Source organism: Trematomus bernacchii, unplaced genomic scaffold, assembly GCF_902827165.1.
Source record: "Trematomus bernacchii unplaced genomic scaffold, fTreBer1.1, whole genome shotgun sequence".
Lineage (NCBI taxonomy): Eukaryota > Metazoa > Chordata > Actinopteri > Perciformes > Nototheniidae > Trematomus > Trematomus bernacchii.
This window is the reverse complement of record NW_022987648.1, coordinates 4,225,531-4,246,804: the sequence shown is the minus strand read 5'-3', so window position 1 is coordinate 4,246,804 and position 21,274 is coordinate 4,225,531.

Sequence of the window (21,274 nt, the reverse complement as noted above, 5' to 3'; positions counted from 1 at the left end):
CCCAGCGGGTCATATTGACCCCACCCCTTTTCATATAAACATGACGTGTTGCTATAGCAACGCCTTTTGTCTACTGCGGTTCCTTATAGATTGAGAGATAGATTGAGAGATAGATGGATAGATATATTGATAGATAGTTATAGAGAGAGAGAGAGAGACATAGAGACAGTCTGTAGTGAAGGAGTGTGCTCCCGCTCACGGGAGACTGCTCGCGCTGCGCTCCGCAGCAAACAGCTGTGGGGCGAGTTGAAAGTACGTTATGCTGGCCGCGGTGTCTAAATAATGCTTCCGGGCCAGCGGGCCATTTATAATGTCGAGCCCTGAGAGTCCACAGATTATATTGGTATACGTTTCATCCCTGTGCGATCAAAACTCTCTGTTCAATAAAAGAACATTTTACCTTGAAAATCAATGCATTCTAATAGCGGGTCAATTTGACCCAGGTGGCGGTATTAGGTATAAAAAATCTCTGGCGGTTCTAGTGTTAAATAAGAAAAAAGCTTTGGGGGTATCTACAGATAAATATTAAGCCTATATTAATACCTGTCAAATCTGTGCAATCTCAGCTTGCTAATCGATATCTTGTTTGTGCAGATACGATAAATAATAAGGGTATTTTAACGTGAGTTCTGTGCTAAGTGTGTTAGCATGTTTTCGCTAAGGGCTAATTCAGAGCCTTTGTTATTACCCTTATGTTTCATTTTGCTAAACATTGTTAATATTGTCTGATAGCTGAGTTTCTTCCCGTTAAGTGGCTATGACACATTAATAGGTTTTTAAATGTTAAGAAGCCCTCAGACGCTGTTTCTTGCAGATGATGCAATTTTTCCCCCGCCCAAGGGGGAATGGGGCTTAACAGGTTAATGCTGCCCATTATGGACACAAGCAATTTTCACCCATTTATTAATTATATGTTTAAAATTTGATAACACCAATGTGTTTAATACTGGCAACTTCTAATTGTTGGAAAAACGAAAATGTTCCCAGTAGAGACGTCCCATAGAACATTTTGCGAAACACAATAGCCAGCATGTGTAGTTCTGGGGGGGGGGATTATTCATCAAAAATACTACGGAGGGAAGATATTTTCGTTTGGATTACTGGTCTGGGGGAAGCTTGCGAGTGTGTGTGTTTGTGTATTTTTGCGTTTGTGTGTATTGTGTTTGTTTCCCGGGGAAAACACTCACGAGAAACACCGGCTGTTGTTATGCCTGCTGTGACGTAAAGTTACTCCGTTCTCCGCTTGTAATTATGCCGTTACAAGCTTCAAAGTTGTATTTATCATCTGAATTTGTCGAAACAAGTTTAATATTCTGAAAGCCAAGACTTTGTTTAATTGAAATCAGATGAAAACAAACTGTAACGGACCCTGCCGTGTTATCTATGATTACTATACGCCTTACATTCATAATTTCAGCCGGAGGGAGGGGGGGCGGCGCTGCGGAAGAGCAGAGTGGCGAGTGAGAGGTGCCTGTCATCTTCCCTTTACAAGCTTCAAAAATGTATTTATCGTGTGATTTTGGAAATAAAAGTTAAATATTCTGAAAGCCAAGACTTTGTTTATTTAAAATCAAACAAAACACCCAAACCCCGAAAAACTTTTTTTTTTACGCAAATCCACGTTTATTTTGAAATGAGCCGTTGCGACTTCCGACTGATTTCGATAGAGCGGGTCACATATGCCAACGTAATTTGCGGCTAAAACATCCAATCACCGAGCTTAAACCATAGCTGAGGATCTTGGGTAATCAGTTCAGTGGGTGTGTATCGCAATGATGCTCGTAATGTCCCATATAGGCCTACGTCTGTTTCCGGTTATTTTATTTTGAAATTCAGTTCCTGACAGACGCCAAAAAAGCCAGAGATTATAGAATTAAACAAATAAATAAAAACAAGGATAATTGTGTGTTATTGTTGAGTAAATAACAGTGTGTTATTTAGAAAATAATAACAAATTAGAAGGAAACATTTATTTTTATTTTCCTCGCGGACGGCAAAAAAAGTCAGACATTATACGATTTAAAATGAAACAATAATTGTAGGAGCCGCATTTAAGTTGATTTTGTTTTGATTTATTTGGAACCTTTATCAATGCATTTTTCTGTTTCAGTGAGTGGTGCGCTTTGCTCAGGTGAAGGGGGCGGGGCTAACGCTTTAAGTTGGAGGTGCAGGTGTGTGACGGCAGGGCGGCAGGCAGCAGCAATACCGTCATTGACACGCAGACGCAACCTTAGGCTTATAGAAGTCGGATTATTAGGATCTGCTGTTTAAGTTTACGTTACATATTGTTTTCCTATTTTGTTTTATTTTTTGCTGGAAATAAATGTTGAAAAGCAACCGAAACGTTCAGTGGATTTTTTACTGCTTCCCAGCCCCAAGCTCTACATGTGGCCAAGAACAATAACTTTTGAGGTACCAAGTTACAGGACAAACTTTTGGGGATTTTGGCCACTACAATTAGTCAATGACGGAGCTGTGATTGGAAACACGAGGACTATTGGAGGATCAAAGGGATCCACGGAATCAAAGACAAAGGAAACGCCGGCCCGACGCGTGGCTGAGTAAACAAAGAAACACTTCGGAGGAGGTATGTGCTTTCAGATCAAATATCACTGAAGGATTATTCGTTTGGAAGAAATACCTGAAGTGTTTAGAAACGGACTTCACCGCTGATATTTGTGTTCATGGACAGTGAATCTTTTATTTGTCAACTTTTCTGTGACGAAGAAAAAGAGAGCAGCGGTGAAATACAGCCTCTTATGAATGAACTTATGAAGTAACCTGAGTTAAGTTGTGAAAATACAAGGATAACGGAAATAACAAGAACTGTTTCTAAACATTTGAAGACTTTTTGGAAGTTTATATTGGATTAAAATGGCGAGTTCTGATGAGGCGGAATCACCACCTGTTAAAGACATGGATGAGGCTGCGGCGCAGCTGCGCTCATCGAGATCAGGAAAAGCTTCGCATTTAACACGGAGAATGAACATTGTGAACAGCCTAATGACTGATAAGGAATACCTGGATGAAGTCAAAGGGAATATGTTGAAGTTTAACGAACTTTCGGATGATTTTAAAGCCTTGCATGTCTCATATGCGCAAATGTTGGATGAGAACGCAAGAAAAGAGGACGATGAGAAATGGTATCAGCCGAGATGTACGCACATAATCACATTCCTTGCCAAAGTTACAAAATGGATAACCGACATAGAAAATGCTGATTCACTCAACTTGACTCAAGTGGAAGGTCTGCCAGCTGAAGAAGATGAATATGCAAATGAAGGCGGCGGTCTGAGCGAGGTGGATACACACTCAACGAGGTCTAGAAAATCCAACCACTCTTCCTCCTCCTCCTCCTCCTCACTACGCATCAATGCTGAGGCAGAGAGAGCAGCTTTATTGGCCAAAGCTTCTATGTTACAAGAAAAACATGCCATTGAAGAACAGGAACAAATGTTGCAAAAAATAAGAGAAACACTAGAACTACATTTTTTTTTTTTATTTAGCCTTTATTTATACAGGTGTAAAATCTCATTGAGACACAAGGTCTCATTTCCAAGAGAGACCTGTCAGTGGTAACACTACCACACAAAGTTACAGACAGACAGGACACTAAACACAGAGGCAACAATAAAATACAACATCGTAAAAAAAGTAGCCATTGAAATCCATAGAAAGTATTCAGATATAGCAGGTGCAAACACCCACAGATGATTTCTCCAGCTTTTTTAAAATTAGTTTAAAATCCGTTATGGGTATCAAACTGGTCAGCTTAAGTTTCTGCTGAAGTGTGTTCCAGGTCGAGGGGGCAGAGTATGATATGGCTTTTTTTCCAAGCACCGTGCGAACTGAGGGGACGGACAGAGTGATGTAATGTTGAGATCGTAGGCTATAGCTGTACTGTTTGTGTGATATGTAAGTGGATATGTAGAGGGGCAGCAGTCCAAGCATAGCGGTATAGATGAATTTGTACCAGTGCAGTGATCTGCGCATTGATAATGATGTTCAGTTGACTAAAGAGTACAGCGTGCAATGGTGTGTGAGGGGTTTACAGTTGGTTATGAACCTCAGAGCCCCATGGTAGACAGCGTCCAGCAGATGAAGGGAGTGAGCTGAGGCGTTCATGTACACAACATCCCCGTAGTCCAAGAGCGTCAAAAATGTGGCAGCTACAAGCCGTTTCCTCGCACTTGTGGAGAAGCAGGCCTTATTTCTAAAAAAGAATCCCAGTTTTAATTTCAATTTCCTTAAGAGATTGTCAATATGTGGTTTGAAACAGAGATTTTCATCTATAGTGATGCCTAAGTATCTGTAGGTGTTAACAGCTTCAATGGGGTTATGCTGTGCAGACATGATGCAGGGAAGAACAGTTGGTAACCTTTTCTTATTGGAAAACAACATGACTTTTGTCTTATCTGAGTTTAACACCAACCTAAGGTGGAACAGATGTGACTGAAAAGTGTCAAAAGCAGACTGCAGACGTTCAAATGCAAGGGCAACAGTGCTAGCACAACAGTACACAACAGTATCATCTGCATATAGATGTACAGAGGCATCAATGCTTTTACCCACATCATTTATATAAATAGTAAAAAGGGTCGGTCCCAAGACCGAACCTTGAGGAACACCTCTGGGCACATTAAGAAAGCTTGAGGGGAGACCGCTGAATTTTACACATTGCTTGCGATTCGAAAGATAGTTTGCAAACCAACCAACAGCTTGGTCAGACAGGCCTATATGAGATAACTTCTGGCATAGAATGCCATGGTCCACAGTATCAAATGCCTTGTATTCTGGCCCCTGGGCACGTAGCAATGATGTACACATCGCCAGATAGTTAAACCTTTTATTGTTGATAATCTTGTGAAACTGAAGGTAAAAAGCACAAAGCATTGCAATCAATACAATGACATGTTACAAAATATAAACATAAATGAAATCTCTAAACATAGATGAATCATTAAACTTACAAACAATGCCTCTCCAAGGTCTACACGAGCAGATGGAGCCGGATGTATGAGGAGGTACAATAACATGTGGCACTCTAGCTGTCGGTTAGAAAAACATGGCCGCTGACCTTTCAACTCAGTCATGTGACTATGTAATGTGACCTCTACAGCCAAAAATAGCATGAATATGCTGCAATCAAGCCAATTGCCTCTAGGAGGTGCTATAACAGCAAAACCGAAACTTACATGTAACGTGACACTCCCCGTCTGGTATTGAACACAATAGCACTATTGGAGAACAAACTACTGGGAGGTAAGTAACAGTCCGTGTGACCCCTAGGGGGACATAAGCGCCACCACCTCTGTGATGGGACGGATGAAGGTCTTTAAGGCTCCTCCTCTGTCAACTTTAACTTCCAACTTCCTGACCTTACCATCGCTTGCAGGACAAGTTTTTGTAACCAGTGCCATGGGCCACTGGTTTCTTTTCACCTGAGTATCGTGAAGAAGCACCAGGTCTCCTTGCTTAATGTTGTGATGGCTCTTTTGCCACTTTGAGCGACTCTGAAGAGTTGAGGGATGAAGCCAAGTTGAAGACCTCTCAAATTGCTGAGAGCCTCTGTTTCTGTTGCTGCATTCTGTGAATTGAGTTTGAACTTCTGCGTCAGAGTCTGGCTCTATGAGGTTATAAGATGTTTCCACAAAAACGTTGTCCTCTGTACGTTGGAAGATCTTACTACCCAGTGAGTCGTCTTCGGTGCGCCAAGCTGAACCACTAGCGAGCTGTGAACCTTCCACGTGAAAAGAACTGCGGACCCCATGTTTATTCTCAGCGAGTTTCTCTTTCGGAGTAAGATGGTTCAGACAGGGCATGAAGTGAGAGTGATGCCCGTTCTCGAAGATGTGAGTGCGGAACACACTTGCATCTTTGGGTTTGTGAGCTGAGCCTAGACAGGCTTCGCCAATGATGACCCAGCCAAGATCCAAGCGTTGGGCATATGGTGCCTCATTGGGTCCATTGTGCTGGTCTCTCACCTTGTGGACTTGTAGGACGTCCCGCCCAAGGAGAAGAAGGATCTGAGCCTCTGGATCCAGTTGTGGAATGTGCTGAGCAATGGAGTGGAGGTGAGTGTGACATTCAGCCACCTCTGGCGTAGGTATCTCTGACCTGTCTTTCGGGATGTAGTTGCATTCTATGAGAGTCGGGAGATTAATGCTGAGACTTCCATCTAAAGGTTGTGCAATGAAGCTTGTGGCTCTCCTTCCAGAAATCTCAGTGAGACCAGCGCATGTCTGTAGTGTGTAGGGAGCGTCTGTGCCTTCAACGCCAAAGAGGTCAAAGAACTCTGATCTGGCGAGTGATCGATTGCTCTGGTCATCAAGGATAGCGTAGAGTCTCACTGACCTGTCAGGTTGTCCCTTAGGATGCACTGTGATGAGGCAGATCTTTGAGCAGGAGCGTGGCCCGTTGTTTTCTCCACAGACCTCCGTACACTTAGAGTTCACTTTCGGAGATGACTCGATGTCATCCTCCCCGCCGTTCTCTGACTCAGGATTCTGGTTATGCCATGGAGCTGGTCCAGGATGAAGAGCTGCTATATGCTTGTTGCTGTTGCACTCTTTACATTGAACTGCAATCTTACAGTCTTTTGCAAGATGTTTGCTAGAAGAACAACATCTAAAACATATGCCACCCTCCCTAAGAAATGCCTTGCGCTCTTCTAGTGTCTTGGTCCTAAAGCTTCTGCAATATTTAAGAGGGTGAGGCTTTTTGTGGATAGGACATTGCTTTTCGACATCGGGCTTGGCACTGGGAGTCTCTGTATTGTCAGAGTCAGACATATAAGAGACCTCCGTCATGTGTGAGGAGATGAAGTTCTTAGAGCTGTCCATCTTCTTAACTGTGTTATCCTGCTTTGCTATTGCAACAGTTGAAGAAGACAGAAAGAAACTTGGGTCGTTACGGATGTAGGCCTCTCTGCGGACAAAGTCAGCAAAGTAGGTGAATGGGGGGAAATGCACGTTGTTCTTCTCTTTGTAGGTACTCCCATGAGACATCCATTTATCCTGAAGGTTGAATGGCAACTTCTCCACAATAGGGTTCAGGCCTCTTGAGGTGTCTAAGCAGGCTAGCCCAGGTAGGTTGCCTTCTTGCTGTGCTGATACTAGCTCCTGTAGCAGATCGCCAAGTTCTCTGAGCTTCACAGGATCTCTGTTGTTGATCTTAGGGAACTGTTCCACTCTGTCGAAGAGAGCCTTCTCGATCATTTCTGGTGACCCGTAACAGTCCTGAAGACGAGACCATGCCATAATTAAGCCTCGAGCTGAGTCGTTGACATGGACAGCTCGAATCCTCTTAACGTGTGCTGAAGACTGGGGGCCTAGCCATTTTATTAGTAGATCAAGCTCTTCGCTGCATGTAAGATCTGTACCTTTAGTGCAGTTCAGGAAGCTTGACTTCCATGACCAGTAGCTTTCAGGTCGGTCGTCGAAAATGGTGAGACTGGAGGTAAGCAGTTCTCGTCGAGCGAGGAATCTAGCTACATCACCGAACCCTGAGCGGTCAACAGAGAGAGTTTGTGGAGCTGGATTGTGGAGAGTGGATGAGAGTGGCTGACGTGAGCCCATAGGGTAGGAGCCATCAGGGTTAGCATCAGAATCCGGCTTTATTAGCTGGGATGGTAACATATGTGTTCTTTTCCTGTTAAGGGCGCTCTGAGAGTGATCAAAGGTGACGTTATTGAGAGCAGTAGGATCGTGTGGCTGAGGTTGATGATGTGCGACATCTACGGGTGTATGCTGCGAGGCAGCTTTAGAATGACACTGAACATACTCGCTAGTTCTTTCGTGAGGAGATTGATGTGGAAGAGATTCAAGGTTTGAGGCCCTGGAGTCTCTGGAGCCTCCGTCTATTTGTTCTGCTGCAGACTCGAGGGCTTCAGCCTCTGCTTCTGCTGCTGCAATCTCTTTGTCTAGCTTTAGCGTAGCAAGAGCTGCATCCAGCCGAGCCTTTTCCATTAAAAGCTCATTTTCTTTCTGAACGAAAGCTGCACAGGCTCGTGCAGCTAGAACTTTAGCTCGTGCTTTAGCTGCAGCTAAGCTAGCTGATGATGTTTTGGAACTTGAGCTGGAGCTATTGACTACAGACCTGATAAGAAGGCCCCTGTCAGATGATGGACCCGCCTGTTGGTCTTCTGCGTGAGGTGTAGCATCCATCATGTAGCTTTATGGGAATGTCAGGCTGGCGCAGCTGAAGTTGCTTTGAAGAGAACCTCTCTTGTTTACGAAGGCGTCTGCTATGTAGAACCCGCTGTGATGCTGTTTTTTCACTATTCTGGCCCCTGGGCACGTAGCAATGATGTACACATCGCCAGATAGTTAAACCTTTTATTGTTGATAATCTTGTGAAACTGAAGGTAAAAAGCACAAAGCATTGCAATCAATACAATGACATGTTACAAAATATAAACATAAATGAAATCTCTAAACATAGATGAATCATTAAACTTACAAACAATGCCTCTCCAAGGTCTACACGAGCAGATGGAGCCGGATGTATGAGGAGGTACAATAACATGTGGCACTCTAGCTGTCGGTTAGAAAAACATGGCCGCTGACCTTTCAACTCAGTCATGTGACTATGTAATGTGACCTCTACAGCCAAAAATAGCATGAATATGCTGCAATCAAGCCAATTGCCTCTAGGAGGTGCTATAACAGCAAAACCGAAACTTACATGTAACGTGACACCTTGGATAAGTCTATAAAAAGGGCAGCACAGTAGCTCTTTGCGTCCAAGCTTTCGACAATGTCATTCACTACTTTCAAAGCAGCCGTTACTGTACTGTGCTGCTTCCTAAAGCCTGACTGGTGAGGAGATAGAATGTTGTTCAAGCTTAAATATTCTTTGATTTGATCATTCACCAGCCTTTCAAGTACTTTAGCTAAAATAGAGAGCTTGGAAATTGGTCTGTAATTATTCATCACCATGGGATCACCACCTTTCAATAAGGGGAGAACATTTGCAGTTTTCCAAACATCTGGAATGACATTGTTTGTTATAGAAAGATTAAAAACATGACACAGTGGTTTGGCTATAATATCTGCAGCTAGTCGTAAGAAATAAGGGGGGAGATCGTCCGGGCCTGCTGATTTGTTGGGGTCTAGGCCCTTTAGAGCCTTACAAACCTCCCCAACATTGAAGGGGTTGAAGGAGAAAGTGTGGCTACTGGAGGCATGACTATTGGCGATGGAGGGAGATGATTTACCAAAAGATAATGTGTCAAACAAGGAACTGGATGCAATAAAATGTTTATTAAAACAATTACGCATCTCTGTCTTATTTGACACAGGGGTGGAGTCAACAACAATGTTTGGAGGCAGCTCTAAGGAGCGAGAGCTGGCAGAGAGGGATTTTATGGCATGCCAAAATCTCCTAGGATCGTTCAAACTGTCTGTGGTCTGGGATAAGTAAAAATCACTTTTGGCTTTTTTAATGGAAGCAGTACAGCGATTTCGCAGTTGACGAAAAAGAAGCCAGTCAGCCTCAGAGCCTGTCTTCCGTTTTACATACAGAAATAGTCGCCAACACAGCCAAAATTAACTATCTTAAAGACATTGAATTAGCCAGGCTTAGCCCTGTACAGGCTGAAGCAGCAGCTACCACACTGGTAGATACAAAGCCAGATATTTCAGTTGATCCTTATGACAGAGGTGCTCCAGTTGTTAGGAGCAAGGCAGGCGCCCCACTTCACTTTCCCTTTTTTAATGCTAGTGAAGATAATACTCACAGTTGGCCCGATATTCATCATGAAGACAGCATTAATGATCAGCATCAGCCACAACCAACCTCAGTGCACAATATTCCACCTGTCATACCCCAAAACACACAGCCAACTCTGCCACAAGGACAAAGCCCACCTACGCCCAGCACAGCAAAGGGTGACCACAGGATTAAAATACTGGAAAATCAAAGCAGCTTGACGAGGATTCTTGTGAAACAACAACTTCTCTCGACGCTGCCGCAAGGAAATATTCCACCCTTTGATGGACACACTCTGGAGTACAAGTCCTTTATTCACTCATTTGAACATTGTATTGAAAACAAAACAGACAACAGCAGAGACAGGTTGCAGTTCCTTATACAGTTTACCAGAGGCCAAGCTCAACGGCTAGTGAAAAGCTGTGAATACATGTCTCCAGACAGAGGCTATCAGAAAGCAAAAAGTTTACTGAAGGAAAACTTTGGGAACGAATACAAACTCTCTTGTGCTTACCTGGAAAAAGCTCTATCCTGGCCCCTAGTTAAATCTGAAGATTCAAGGTCGCTGCAGGATTAAGCCATGTTTCTAAGGAGTTGCTGCAACGCTATGGAGGAAATGGAGTACTTGGAGGAACTAGACACAGTGTCCAACATGAGAAGCATTGTGCTTAAGCTACCATACAAGCTCAGGGAGAGATGGTGCAGCAAAGCTTACGCACTGCAAGAGGAGCGCAGTCGTAGAGTAAGGATTTTAGACCTTGTCTATTTCATTGAAAGGCAAGCTCGCATAGCAGCAGACCCAGTTTTTGGTGACCTTCAAGATCAGTCAGCTGCCAAAGGAAAGATAGCTGTAAAGACTAGATTTCCTGTTAAGGCGCAGATCTCAAAGGCGTATGACAGCAGTTTTGCCACATGTGTCACTATTTCCCCAAAAGAAACAGAGCCTGAACCCGTCTGTCCCTTCTGTAGGTGCAAGCACACATTGGAACTGTGTAAACAATTCTTTGAAGAAACACATAGGAACAAGCTGAACTTTGTAAAGAGCAAGGGCATATGCTTTGGCTGTCTCTCCATAGGCCACATTAGTAGAGACTGTAAACGACGCCTCACCTGTAGAGTTTGCAAGCAAGCCCACCCAAGTGCCCTGCACATCTTTGTTAAAGATGGTCCAACTAAACAGACTGAAAGGCCCTCTGGTGTAGCAGGCAGAACCACAGCAGAGTTATGTGGCCACATAGGGGCCGGAGAACAAAATAATGTGCTGTCCATTGTCCCAGTTCAAGTTAAGGCAGCAAAAGGCAGTCAAGTCTTGCAAGTCTATGCACTCCTGGACCCTGGTTCCACCGCTACCTTCTGCTCCGAAGCACTAATGTCTAAACTCAACCTGAAAGGCAGAAAAACACATATTCTGTTAAGCACAATGAATCAGAAAAAACTGGTGCCATCTCATGTCATACCTGGAATTGAAGTGTCAGCACTGGACAGCGACAACTTCTTACCTCTTCCTGACGTTTTCACCCAGAAAGAGATGCCAGTCACCTCCAGTAGCATTCCCAACCAGAATGACTTAACGCAGTGGGCGTACCTGGATAAAGTCAAACTTCCCAGTATCCATGCTAAAGTGGAATTATTAGTTGGCACAAATGCTCCAAAGCTGTTAGAGCCATGGGAGGTTATTAATAGCCAAGGTGAGGGCCCCTACGCAGTAAAAACTTTATTGTGGTGGGTTGTAAATGGGCCACTCAGAAATGGCGGTGAGGGCAGTACGGTGACTGTGAATAGGATATCAGCCACAAGTTTGGAAGAGCTTCTAATGTCACAGTACAACCAGGACTTCAACGAAGTGTCATCTGAGGAAAAGCCAGAGATGTCAGTAGAGGACAAAATGTTTTTGAAAATAGCCAGTGAGGCTACCCTACAAAACGGACACTACAGTCTAAAGTTGCCGTTCAGGAAAGCCAATGTCAGCATGCCTAACAACCGCCAAATTGCAGAACAGCGCCTGCAGGGCTTAAAAAGGAAGATGAAAAGGGACCACTACAAGCAGGAATATGTTGCATTCCTCAACGACATCTTGGAGAACAACTATGCAGAGGAGGTCCCACAGGAAGATCTGACACAGTCACCCGGACAGAAATGGGACATACCACACCATGGGGTGTACCACCCCAAAAAGAAAAAGCTTAGAGTGGTTTTTGACTGTGCAGCCTCTTACGAAGGCATGTCCCTGAACACAGAGCTACTGCAGGGACCTGATCTGAATAATTCTCTTGTGGGAGTCATTGTGAGATTTCGCACAGAGCCAATTGGATTTATGGCCGACATAAAATCAATGTTCCATCAGGTCAGAATGGATAAATCTCATGTGGACTACTTGCGGTTCCTGTGGTGGCCACAAGGTGATACCAGTAAACCCCCAAAAGAATACCGCATGCTGGTGCACATTTTTGGTGCTGTGTCCTCCCCAAGCTGTGCAATGTTTGCGTTACAAAAAACTGCCGAAGACAATGAACATGGGTTCCCACCTCAAGTAGCTGAAACTGTCCGAAGCAACTTATGTTGACGACTGTGTAAAGTCAGTCGCAAAAGAAACTGAAGCCATCCAGCTAGTAAAGGACCTCACTGCATTATGCAGAAAAGGCGGGTTTCAGCTGACCCAGTGGGTTAGTAACAGCAGAGCAGGGCCTCCATCCCCACAGAGCAAAGGGCAAAGGATGTTAGGACTTTGGATCTCGACAAAGACAGTCTCCCCATTGAAAGAACATTGGGTTTGCAGTGGGGTGTGGACTCTGACAATTTCCAGTTTAACATCCATCTCAACCAGAAACCACATACACAAAGAGGAATACTTTCAGTTGTAAGTTCAATCTTTGATCCACTCGGCTTTCTGGCTCCTCTGATTCTCCCAGCCAAGCAGTTGCTACAAGAGCTCTGCCAGAGAGGTTTCGGGTGGGACGAACCTTTGACCCAGACTATATCAGATAAATGGATCGAATGGATAGCAAGTCTGGAGAGGATAAAACAATTCCAAGTGCCTCGCTGTCTGAAGCCAAAGAGCTATGGAACACAACAGTTTGCACAGTTGCATCACTTCTCAGATGCCAGTGAGAATGGCTATGGCTCAGTAAGCTACATTAGGCAGGTTAACATGCAGGATGTTGTTCATGTTGCCTTTGTCTCCAGAGTCCTTCCTTTAAAGCACATCACAGTACCGCAACTGGAGTTGGCAGCTGCAACATGTTGGTGAAGGTGGACAAAATGCTGAGGAAAGAAAACTACACATGGACTTAAACCCCTCAGTCTTCTGGACGGCTAGCCAAACAGTACTCAAGTACATTGGTAATGACTACACTAGGTTTAAGACCTATGTTGCCTATGTTGATACGTGACAATAGTGAACGGTCTCAATGGAGATATGTAAGCTGCAAGGAAAATCCTGCTGATGACGCCTCGAGAGGAATGAGTGCAGTCAAATTCATGCAGCAAAAAAGGTGGATACATGCCCCAGAGTTCCTATGGAAGCCAAAGGAAAGTTGGCCTGTGGAAAAATCATTGACCTCCGAGCCATTGTTGCAAAATGACCCAGAGGTCAGGAAAAACGCTGCTGTATTCAGAACAGTGGCAAGCATTGAATCTCCCACAGACCGTCTTATTTCATACTTCTCTGATTGGAAGAGGCTACTTAAAGCAGTGGCATGGTATCTCAAGGTGAAGAATTCTCTGATGTTGACCGTCAAAAAGCGTAAAGAGCTTTCCTCAGGTCCCATCACCACCCGCTCGAGCAGCCAAAAGGTGAGCACTGAGCTAAGCGCTTTCAGGACCACACTTGGACAGCTCCTCACAGTGGAAGACCTCTCACAGGCAGATAGGTCAGTCATCACCTATGTTCAAAAGCAATCCTTCCCAGTGGAAATGGCAGCGCTGGAAACCGCTCCATTTAGAGTGCAGAAGAGCAGTAAGATCTGTAGGCTCGATCCTATACTGGATGAAGGCATGATGAGAGTAGGCGGCCACCTACACAGATCTGCAATGCCTGATGAGACCAAGCCTGATGCACAGGGGCGGACTGGGTCTACTAATCAGCCCGGGACTCTCGACCGGCCCACTTCGGTACCGCCGGCCCACCTCGGTACCGCAAGTAATTACCACTAGTAAATTATCAACGGGGGGGGAAGCTCCAGACGAAAACCTCCATTATTGATAGGTCCATAGCTAAGCTGTGCCGCCACCTGGAGAAGGAAGAATAATAGGTCTTCTTTCAACATCAATAAGGGATGTAATGTATATACTTTATTTGTCTAAATTCATTATTTGTTGGTCGTTTTACGGCTCCCTTTTGGTTAATTAAGTAATCGATTCTGAGAGAACAATTAGGGGCCGGTGTGTAGGAGCTGCATTTAAGTTGATTTTGTTTTGATTTATTTGGAACCTTTATTAATGCATTTTTCTGTTTCAGTGAGTGGTGCGCTTTGCTCAGGTGAAGGGGGCGGGGCTAACGCTTTAAGTTGGAGGTGCAGGTGTGTGACGGCAGGACAGCAGGCAGCAGCAATACCGTCATTGACACGCAGACGCAACCTTAGGCTTATAGAAGACGGATTATTAGGATCTGCTGTTTAAGTTTACGTTACATATTGTTTTCCTATTTTGTTTTATTTTTTGCTGGAAATAAAAGTTGAAAAGCAACCGAAACGTTCAGTGGATTTTTTACTGCGAGTCTGACACTGCTTCCCAGCCCCAAGCTCTACATGTGGCCAAGAACAATAACTTTTGAGGTACCAAGTTACAGGACAAACTTTTTGGGATTTTGGCCACTACAATAATCGTGGCTTGATATTGAGTAAGAACATGTTTTTATGAACCACACAGCTTCCGGTCTTCCAAGACCCGACTGGACAAAAAGACGTGTTGCAGGCACGAAACATACTACCAATAGAAATACATTGCTTTTACAATCGTTCTGTGTGACACGAAAAAAAAGGGGAAAATCGTGTTGGTGAAAACGAATCAATAGATTAAATGTTGTGACTATAACACGAAATGCCGTGAGACTGGGTTGGATATGAGGTATGTGTGTGTGGAGGAAGACAGAAGGAAGGGTTTCGTAAGGAATTTGCAAACCTTTGAAGAAATGTCTCACACTTAAAGATTTGTCCCCAGTGCATGTTGTTGGAAGGTCAACATGGAAGTCAGGAAAGTGGAGACATGACTCATTAAGTGCTCAATCTGAGTCGGATAAAATGGCACAAGCTGACTCAGTGTCGCACTTTTCTATTTATAAATGAGTGCACAGATGGCCTGTGTGATGGAAAGTTCCTCTGGTGTTATGAAGCTGCATCTACTGGGCAGAGTAATTCATCATGTTACTGTACTGGAGGTTTATTATCATAGCTGTGAAGAACACATTTTAATTTGAAGGGAAACCAACACAAGATAAAGCTTAGCGCAAGTTCAACCAGGAAGACCAAGCTCTTCATTCAGATTACACGTCACTTCATTACACTCTCCTCCCTCATTAAGTGATCGGGGGCGTCACTCCCCAGCTAACCAATCTCTCCTCTCTCCATTCTCACAAGCCTATCATAGCTCCCGCTAATCCCTTTATATCTGCTCTTCCCTCTTGTCAGCTGTCATTTCAGGTGACAAAACGCAACCCTCCTCCACCCCTTTCGCCTCCCGTCTCCTTCAGGACCAAGCTAAACCTTCTCCCTTCAGACCGTTCCCACCTACTTATCACCACCACCAGTGTCTAGACCCCGAGGGGGTTTCATTGGAGCGGTTCTTCCCCCTCCTGAATGATTATCCTGCAAACTGGGGCCTAATCGCCAAACACCATTCCATTCTCCTGTTATAATTCTGGCAATCATTATTACATGCATATGTGTCCCGGTAATAAATATGTATTTCATACATCAACGTCTCTCCTGATTGAACTGTAGTTAAGCTTTAACCTGTGGGACATATGGTAATATTGGGCTGGTAATGCACCTGACACTGTATTATATTGCAAACTTTATATGTTGTGTATTGTTTGTCATTTTCTGATATCTTCATGGGCGATGCCAATTTTTATATTTGGTAGTTGAAGTTATAAGTTAAAATGTTAAAGGCTTTATTGTTATGAACATCGTCACAGGCTCCTTCAACAATGGAATATCAATATACATATATAAGACATAAATCCCGTCTGGACTACTGCAATGGAGTCCTGTCCGGGGTTCCCAGCAAAACCCTGGCCAGGCTCCAATATGTCCAGAACTCTGCCGCCAGGCTTCTCACCCGCACTAAGCCATGGCAACATATCACCCCCACCCTCATCCACCTCCACTGGCTGCCGGTCAAGTCCTGGATTCACTATAAAACACTCCTCAAGTCCCTCCATTCCCTCGCCCCCCAGTAGTTAACAGACCTCCTACATCCCTACACCCCCTCTCGGAGTCTGCAGTCCTCAGACACGGGCCTGCTTTCCATCCCCCGCTCTCGCCTTCGTACTGTGGGTGACAGGGCGTTCAGTGTTGCGGCCCCCACCCTCTGGAATGCACTTCCCGAGATCCGGAACGCTGCCTCACTGGACATCTTCAAATCCTCACTAAAAACACACCTGTTCACCATGGCCTTCGGACCCTAGTCCTTTCCTGGTCCCCTGGCTTCCTTTATTTTATTTTATTTTTTCTTGTTTTGTTCGCTCCTCATTGTCTGTTTTGTTTTGTCTGTCCACCATGTTCACCAGATATATATATATCTATAGATATATATCTATAGATATATATCTATAGATATATATATATATATATATATATATATATATATATAGAATATATATATATATATATATATATCTCTCTCTCTCATCTCTCTCTCGCTCGCTCTCTCTCGGCTCTCTACTCTGCTCTCTCTCTCTCTCTCTCGCCTCTCTCTCTCTCTCTCTCGCTCTCTCTCTCTCTCTCTCTCTCTCCTCTCTCTCTCTCTCTCTCTCTCTCTCTCTCGCTCGCTCTCTCTCTCTCTCTCTCTCTCTCTCTCCTAGAGAGAGAGAGAGGTTTTCCAGCCTGAGTCTATTTAATTTATTGTTTTGGTTGTGTGTGATTTAATTAATTTATTATAATTTAATTAATTTGTTTTATTTATTATATACCATTTTAATATTATTTCACATTTCATTTGCAATGTTTAATGTTCAATAAAAGGTTATGTTTGAAAGGATGTACTTGAATTATTATTATATATTATCATTATGTCAGTGGTCTAAAATGGTCTTACAACGGTGCTGACAATATTATCGCTTATCGCAATAATTTCCAGGAAAATGTATGTAATGTATGTAATTAATTATCGTGACAGGCCTATTAACATGCATTTAAACAGTCCTTCGGCGCCACTCGATGACGTAGTATACTTGAAATAGTGGCTCTGCAGCAGAGAAACGGCCAGTATCTTTCCTGTCTCCCTCCATGTTGGTCTCGGTCAGTTTTTGTTTGGATGCTACCTCGTGCTACCTGTTTATTTTATGTTGTGTTTTTTCTGTCATCAGCTTTTTTTAAATAAAGCTCGCCTTTTGTTCCTTGACCTTTTTGTCTATTTGATACTGCATTTGGGTCCTACCTTTTCCCGAATCCTGACACATGTCAGGTAAGCTAAAGAGATGAAAAGTTGTTTAAAAGTAGAAACACAGATGTATATTAAATATACATTGAATACACTACATTGGACTAATGCCTGAAGTGGAACCACCTTTAACTAAATAGTGAGTTGTGTATGTGTGTGTAATAGTGTCAGTTCATGTGTTTTGCAGGTTGATTGCAGATAGCAGGTGACACACTGTTTCACATGACAAACTCAACATTTAACTGTTAAAACTATGATTACATTGGAAATAAATACCTTATTTGCAATATCGTTAATTTGTCACAGTTACATATTCAATATACATCTGTGTTTCTACTTTAACACAACTTTCATCACTTAAGCTTACCTGAAATACACAGACACAAGCACATCACTGCATACACTTGGCACGGTCTAATAAATGATGTCTGTCAAAACATTTGTTCACTTTCTAAATCTTACATTAAACATAAAATACTACAGTTCTTAATTGGACTTTCCTGTATTGTAACCATCTTTAACTAAATAGTGAGTTGTGTATTCGTGCGGAATAGTGTCAGATTGTGTGTTTTTCAGGTACATTTCAAGTAGACATTTAGTATGTTAGGTATGTTTAATGTAGGTTTTAGAAAGTGAACACATGTTTAGAACAGAAGCATCACTATTAGACTGAGCCGAGTGTATGAAGCCACGTGCTTGTGTATTTCATAATGAACAAAGTAAAAGGATTTTGTTTTAAACGTATGCCCGCCTGGTAGTCCCTTTAATGTACAAATGTGCAACATATATGCCTTGAAAAGTGCCATACAAATAAAGACATCATTAATATTTTATCCAGGGGCTTTACAGATGAATAGAGAGTCTATTGTTTAAGTGCCTTATTCAACCAATAATAGCTGCTAAATGGACACTTCAAAGTAAATCTCTAAGTGGATACAACATAAAAAAGAACTAAACAGTTTCCGCCAATAAAGCTAGACCCTTGGTTACTTTTTTAAATAGCAACATCTATGTGAAGGTTACAAGAAGGCTCTGAATCAATAAGACTAAGAAGTCGTCCCTGCATGCAATCGAAGGTATTTTGTAAGATGTTTTGTTTTGCTATGTATAGCAAAGAGAGGTTTATTTTTACTGAAAGTGCAAGGCCAGTAAGACCTCATGGAAAGTAAATTAATGTAGAGCCTTGTGTAAAGTCTGTGTGCATTCAGGCAGCTGGGGATATGGTTGATGTTCATCTTTAAAAACCTCGGAAGATATCCATGAATGGTTGCTAAGAGAGCCTTCTTTATGAAGCGCATTGTAACTCACAGGCTTTCCATGTGATCGCTCTTTATGCATGCTCTTTCTCAGCGTTAGTCTAATTTAATTTGCTTGTTAACAAGTACGTCTATATATCCCTGCCATTAAAACACTGCTGCAATATGATTAAGTAATCATGTGATCGAGCGCACATTAAGACCACTCAGTAATATGGGTATGAGAATTACAAGCTTTCATATAGCTGTGTATAATACATTTTGAGACAGGGTTGTTATAGGGCTCTTACAACATATGCATCAAGTTGATGATTTCAGATCTGGAGCAATGAAATAGAAAATTATTTTCACATATTGTCTCTGGCTGTGTGGTTGTCGTGACAGCAAGAAATAAAAAATGTCTCAAATAAAACTTACACAAATAAATGGATTTAATGAGGCTTTAATAAAGAAATACAAATTGAATATTTGTGCTTTCTCACTTTGACTTTGATGAGCTGTTGACCTTGAGAAGTCAACACGTATATAGCATGCAGACATGCTGAAAAGAGCAGATGATGCAATCAGTGGAAATGTACCGTTTAATAAAGCAAAGTCTGTATTGGAACAGGTTTCTGTTGTATGTTTACACGTTTTATATATCTTTGATCTTGTGTTGCATGAAAGCTGTTTGAAAATGTTTGTTTTGTTTTAAGAACTATTTCAGCAACTATCAGAGATCCCTACAGTACAAATCAATCATTTTTCAATTTATACAGCCCAATATCACAAAATATACATTCCTTTTAGGGTGCTTTACAAGCTGTACAGCATATATCAGCCTCTGTCCTTACACTCCCCCAGAAACCCCTTACAAAACAGGGGAACTGGTAGGAAGCTCAGGGAGAGAAACTGAGGAGGATCCCTCTCCCAGGACGGACATACGTGCAGAAAATGTCATGTTACAGTATGAAAACAGAATACAATGTGATGTGTTCACTGAACGTACTACATACTTCTATTGGCTAGTGCTTCATAACATGTTACATTATATGCTAAGTGGCGGCGGGACATTTCCGACACATCTCTAAGCAGTTGACCAATCACAACAGAGCCGGCCAGCTAACCAATCAGAGCAGACTGGGCTCTGGTTTCAGACAGAGGGTGAAAAGAGGAGCTGCAGCACAGGCAGTATGAGAAAAATAAAGAGCTTTTTGAACATTAAAGCATGGAGACATGTCACAGTAGCAGGGCTGCCCCTGGCCAACTTGTGGCCCAACGAAAAGTTGTGTCATGAGGCCCCCTGGGTCTGTACACAAGTCGAGAGGACAGAATTCAGTTTTGCAAGCTGTTATCCAATTATTTCTCTGCTTCAGTTCACTAGTGACCAAGCTGTAGTGCAAAGAGCTTCCATGTGCAAACTGCATTAGAGCCTTCAATGCAGTTAAAAACAGCCCTGTGGCCATTTTTTTATGATGTATTAGTCAAACAGATACTGACACCTGTCTGAAGACACTGAAATGACTGCTTTATGAGTTTGTGTGTGCATGATAAAAAGCAATTTAGAACAAAATGTGGTATTGTACATTGAGTACATTCAGCCTGCTGGGACTGTTTTACTCCCCAACAACCAACCACACACACACACACACACACACACACACACACACACACACACACACACACACACACACACACACACACACACACACACACACACACACACACACACACACACACACACACACACACACACACACACACACACACACCTTGCCAATCAACACACAAATAAATTATAATTTAGCAATTCACCCAGCCTCGTCCCTTCCTTTAGCTAGCAGCAGGACTGTAATCTCTCCATCATATATCTATCTAATGGTGCTTGCATGTCTCAGAGACAGCTGTCACAGTCTTGGTCTCTGTGGGGTGTCATCTTTGCATCAATAACACACATGTCATCAGCACTGTGGATGTGCATTCAGCCGCAGAGCAGAGAATAGTTGCTCTGCCTTAATCTTTAAAGACGACCTGATCAGTCTTTCTTCAGAATAGCAATCAGAATACTTTATTCATCCCAGGGGGGAACTAGGTTTTGGAGAAAAAAAGTGCTTGTAGCCACTGGGACATCCCTCTGAAGACTCAGGCTCATGATGAAACCACGCCCCGTAAAACTCTGAAAAGTTTTGTGAAGCCGCCATTGTATTTGCTGGCATTAGCATTATTAGCATTAGCCTAGCGCACCAACGGAGAGAGAATAACTTATGGCAACACAAAAAAAAACATGGGAGCGGTGGAGTGATGAGGAGGTGTCGGCGTTCTGGCGATTTACTCGGAAGGCTTCAGTAGAAGCTGGTGTGTGTGTGTGTGTGTGTGTGTGTGTGTGTGTGTGTGTGTGTGTGTGTGTGTGTGTGTGTGTGTGTGTGTGTGTGTGTGTGTGTGTGTGTGTGTGTGTGTGTGTGTGTGTGTGTGTGTGTGTGTGTGTGTGTGTGTGTGTGTGGGTTTGATGTGATTTGCTTGGCACTGATTGAAAAATGATGCATGGAGGCATGCTCACCTTGTTATGTACGGTGCATACAGGGTTGAGTTAAAGAGTGTTTCTTGGATATGCAGAGATGATTGAGTGACCCCACATGGGATCTTTAAGTGTGACAGTATCATGGGCGTAGGAAGCATCCTGAATGTGGGGGGGACAGTTTTAACGGGGGGTGTGGGGGCGAAAAAAAAAA